This window comes from Ceratotherium simum, chromosome 19 (genome assembly GCF_057802395.1).
Source record: "Ceratotherium simum simum isolate JZ-2026a chromosome 19, ASM5780239v1, whole genome shotgun sequence".
Taxonomy (NCBI): domain Eukaryota; kingdom Metazoa; phylum Chordata; class Mammalia; order Perissodactyla; family Rhinocerotidae; genus Ceratotherium; species Ceratotherium simum.
In genome coordinates this window covers 5,665,386-5,670,739 of record NC_141918.1, presented here as the reverse complement: position 1 = coordinate 5,670,739, position 5,354 = coordinate 5,665,386, and the positions used below count along the sequence as shown (strand labels likewise).

The following is a 5,354-nucleotide window of genomic DNA, read 5'->3' as shown; positions in this document are numbered from 1 at the left end:
ATACCCCCCAATACCCTCCTTGCCTTGAGCTGAATATACTTAAGGGAGTAACTTAGTCAGAATGATGAGTTGCTCAGTTTCTATTTTCTGAGGTTCTCCCATGTATACATGTTGTTAAACTTTGTTTGATTTTCTTCTGCTATTCAGTCTCATTTCGATTTGATTTGTAGCCCAGCCAGAAAGGACCCAGAGTGGGTAGAGGATAGTCTCCTTCCCCTGCATAACAGTCCTTCAAATTTTGGAAATATTGCACAAAAATTCTCAAATGGCTTTCATCAGGGCTCCTTGAAATGATGGCTATTTCTGAAGTAGGCTGGCATGCTACCCTTCTGATGCTCAATTAACACTGCATCCTTGACCACTGACTTTTGTAGAAAATCTTTGCTGGATATTGCATGAAAGAATATGCTCTTCCAGGACATTGGCAGAAAAAGTATTAAAAGAAAGGCACAGAGACAGATGCCACGGTCATGACATGGAAGTACAAATAAGACAGTTTTGCTGGAGGTACTGGTAGTTGTGCCAGTATGGAGGCTGCTGCGCAGAGGCACCTCCTGCAGTAACCAGTTCCCGTCTGATAATTTCTGCACTAACCACACCATATGTGGTGACCATTCCACAGAAGAACTCAACAGCCTGCACAGCCCGGAATCCTTGACCAAGTAGGAGCAGCAGTCAGGTGATCATGAAGCGAACTCTGTAAGATCATGTTTGGTGCCTGGCGGACATGACCAGTGAGTGCAAAACCAGGAAGCAGCAGCTCCAGGTAGAGTGTGTCCTGTGGGGAAGATCTCAGTTGTGATTTCTGTGGTGGTCAGATTTTTATCTGGTTGTGATAAATAAGGGAGGACAAATGGATATGCATGTCTTATCATACAGAAAAATCTAGATAAGCAGAGGATACAGTGGGGGAACCTCCAGAGGTGGCTCAGTAAACTCCATGGCTGGTCAAACTCTCCATTCCAGTGTACATCTGGCAATTATTCCTTTCTGAAACTGGTGCCAGCTTCCTCTCTTCAGTTCCAACTTCTGCGTCTTCCGGTTTCCAGTAGCTGCAAAGTCCAGCGTTCCCTCCTGGCCTCCTTGATTCTCCTCTCTTCAGCTAAATATTGTTTTAAATTCTTTATTTGTGTGTATAATATTTTACAGCAACCCCATGGTCAGGACATTTTCTTAATAACAATTTTTTTCTACTACAGAAGTAACGGAGATAGGAAACTTGGAAAATGTAGAATTGTAGAGAACAACAACAACAAAAAGTCCATAATGCTTATCATTCAAAAACAACCACTATTAACATTTTACTGTATGTCTTTACATTTTCATCTTACTAAGCATTTAAAAATTAGTTTTTATTAAAACAATATCAAAACTTAGAAAACACTTTAAATTATACAAATGCGTCTAAGATTCCTTGCCCCTTCTCCCACCTCCTATGCCAAGTCTCTCTCCCCAGAGGTAATCATTTTCATCAGTAGCCACTGAATGTTTTTAAGGGATTTTTGTTCGTTTGTTTGTGGAGGTACGCTTTAACCTCAAATAATATATTTCACTTCTATTTCTTGACTATTAATTTTAGATAGTATTCATTATCTCAGTGGTAGGAAAGATGACGAAATTAGGACTTACAAATACTCCACTTTTGTCCTTCCTGATTTTTGCTATTTTTTTAATTGTTGAAGTTTACAATGTTGATATTGTCTCAGGGCTTTAAGTAGCTTTTGTATGTTTGTGTCTATAAATTGAGTTTGGATACATAAACCCAGGGGAAAGACAGGGAAAAGGGAGCGGGAAGGACCCAATTACCTCCGCCCTTCTTTAATTAACTACACTGATGATATCCCCAACCGGAACCGACCTTTGCCGATGTAACCTCTGCACTTGGAATTTCTCTGGGCCCCTCTAGGACCGCCTCCTCGCACCTATGAAGTTTTGCACTGTAATTTTTCACTCTTCTATTTGCTCCTTCAGTCTGATCATTTTTGTTTCTATCTTCCAGAATTTCCTCAAACTTTTCGTCAACTGCTATCTCTGTTGCATACCCCCTCCCTTAATGTTATTTTTAATATTTAAGTATTTTAAAGAATTTATTTCATGGCTCATCTGTTATTTCACTGAGACCGTGGGAGGCCAGGGGTCAGACGTGTTTGTCCAGTACACCACTTGACAACACTAGAAATAATGTCCCCCATATGGCCGTTGCTTGGCTTCAGCCACCTTCTTTTTTCTTTTTTTTTTTTTTTTTGTGAGGGAGATCAGCCCTCAGCTAACATCCGTGCTAATCCTCGTATTTTTGCTGAGGAAGACCGGCTCTGAGCTAACATGTATTGCCAATCCTCCTCCCTTTTTTTCTTCCCCAAAGCCCCAGTAGATAGTTGTGTGTCATAGTTGCACATCCTTCTAGTTGCTGTATGTGAGTCACGGCCTCAGCATGGCCGGAGAAGCGGTGCCTTGGTGTGTGCCCGGGATTCGAACCCGGGCCGCCAGTAGCGGAGCACGCGCACTTAACCGCTAAGCCACGGGGCCGGCCCTCAGCCACCTTATTATAAGCCTGATATCTTACTAATTGGATTAATTAATTTAGATCTTAATAAAAAAGCCACAGGATCACATCAACATTTATTCAAATGCCAGGACCTGGAAGGTCCCTCTTCCCCTTGTTCTGTCTTCGCTATAGGCCCTGCCTCCTCTCATTACTGCTTGTTAGATCCATTCTTGCCCTAACCACCTATTTAGGTGGTTCTCGTAAACGCCGTCTGCAAAAACTGAAGGGAAATTGAGGATTAATTATGTCCCACTCTTACTTAAAATTACGTTCATTGATTTTTTTAAAAAGTATTTTTTTAGTGCGTACCTCGTGCTGGGCCTGTTCTTGGTGCTAGGCATATAGCAGGGAATGAAACAGAGACAAACTCCCACCCTTGTGAAGGCAGGGATATATTATATGCTGTAGGACTACAGCCATCAGCTCCAAACAAATTGGCAAACACCATAAAGATAGAATGTCTAATGTTGCCAGCTCAGTGAACACATCATCAAAACTCCTGGCTGGTGTATCAATGCCCCAAACTGTCTTCTAATGAACTACTAGGTAGTCAGAATCTCTTTGTCCATAGATCAGTGGATATTTAATAATGATAATGATAATCACTTTTATTTTATTTTATTATTTTTTTGTGAGGAAGATCAGCCCTGAGCTAGCATCCATGCTAATCCTCCTCTTTTTTTTTGCTGAGGAAGACTGGCTCTGAGCTAACATCTATTGCCAATCCTCCTCCTTTTTTCCCCCAAAGCCCCAGTAGATAGTTGTACGTCATAGTTGCACATCCTTCTAGTCACTTATGTGGGATGCAGGCTCAGCATGGCGGGAGAAGCAGTGCGTCGGTGTGTGCCGGGGATCCAAACCCGGGCCGCCAGTAGTGGAGCTCGAGCACTTAACCGCTAAAACACCGGGCCAGCCCAATAATAACTTTTAAAGGAAGAAAAATTATAATTCAATTCTTAAAATTTGAAAATAACACCAATGTCCTACAATAGATTAATGGTTAAATAAACTATGATATATCTATAAAATGGAAATATGAGATTATTATAAATGATATTTATGAAGATTTTTTAAGATGAGAAAGTTGTTATTAAGTGAAAAATCACGATATAAAATTATGTATATAGTTTGACTCTGTATGTTAATTGAGCTGTCTTAGCTCAGTGGGATATTATAAAAATAGTATCTTTTTTTTCCCCCAATCACTGCTTTCAACTGTGCTCTATTGAATTTCAGATTAACATCTTGGACAGATTCCATAACATTCGGGTTACTTTCCAGTTCTTTTTTTTTTTTTTTTTTAATTTTTTGTTTATTGCAGTAACATTGGTTTATAACATTGTAAAAATTTCAGATGTACATCATTGTACTTCTATTTCTGCATAGATCCAGTTCTGAAGTATAGTCCAGTTTTAAAATCTAAGTCTTATTTCTGATTCAATCTAGCTTCCTTCCCCCAGGCAGCAGAAGCTAGAACTCTGAACACACCTGAAGCAGGGGAGGCGGTGCCCTTGGCTCTGGAGGCCAGGGCAAGCACCCACCTGCTTACACGAACGGCCCACGGGGAGGCATCACTGGCCGCACTCTGGTTCAGCACGTTCTTGTCTGACGCCAACACCCCAGAGAATGAGATGGTCTCCAAGCAGGGAGGTGGGGTTCCCTTGGGGCAATGCTTGGCTTTACCCAGGTCCTCTCTGTTGCTGTGAGGAACAGAGCGGGCAAACCAGAATTCCTTCGGGTTGACCAGCAGTTCACCCTCCCAACTTCTTCTCTGGGTTATCTTCAACCACCCAGCAGCCTCCTGGGCAGCCCTGTACTCTTCTGCTTCTCCTCTAACTCCCCACACCTCCACATGGACTCATGAAACCTCACACGTCCTTGCCATGTCTTTTAAGGTCATGGCAAACCACACTGGGGACAGGAGGCCTCACCTTCCTCTAGGCATACCGTATCTTTAAGCTTTATTGGTAGTGGTTTTTCTACTCCCTTCAGAAATTTCTAGACTAGAAATGGACATTAGTGTCTATGGATGCCCCATGAACAATGAAAAACTCTCTCAAAGAACTGTCTCAAATGCTTTATTCCAAACGGCAGCACAGTTACAAAGGGGCTGCAACTTAGCAGGCATCAGTCAGAGAGCGAGATGCCAGTCTCCCCTTCTTCAAGGCACCTTACAAATCTCTATGAATTATTCTCCTGGATTTCTTCCCCTCACTCCCACCCACTAGGCCTTTCCTTTGGTGAGGTGAAGACGAAAAGAGGAGTTCCCTAGGGTGGTGGCTGACAGCAGCAAGGTTGTTCCGCACTTTTTCATAAGCCCTGGGTGGAAGGTTTTGAGTTCTAATTATTTATAGATCTTTAGAGAATGATCTTAGCTCTGGGCAGTAGCCAAAATTCTGGGGCAACAGGAAAAATCCCAGGCAACATTCCACTCAGCAGGAAGTGGGAAAGGGGAAGGCTAGAGACACTTTCAAGTTTAATAATTTTTACTCCACTATTTCTATTGTTTAATTTCTACTATCTGAAAAAAAGTCTTCTTAATTCATCCAACTATTACGGTTTTCCTAAATGTCCTGAGTAATGTCATAGTGTCAGAGTCTACCAGGCTTCTGTTCCCAATTATTATTATTATTATTTTAATTATTTATTTATTTATTTATTTATTTTCCCCCCAAAGCCCCAGTAGATAGTTGCATGTCATAGTTGCACATCCTTCCAGTTGCTGTATGTGGGACGCAGCCTCAGCATGGCCAGAGAAGCGGTGCGTCAGTGTGCGCCCGGGATCCGAACCCAGGCCGCCAGCAGCGGA

The 5,354-nt window shown here is 42.1% G+C and overlaps 1 pseudogene; it reads right to left on the bottom strand.

The window, feature by feature from the left end:
• Positions 1 to 275: 275 nt before the first annotated feature.
• On the bottom strand, positions 276 to 4,490 carry LOC147914492 (thiamine transporter 2-like; annotated as a pseudogene).
• Between the last annotated feature and the right edge of the window lie 864 nt (positions 4,491 to 5,354).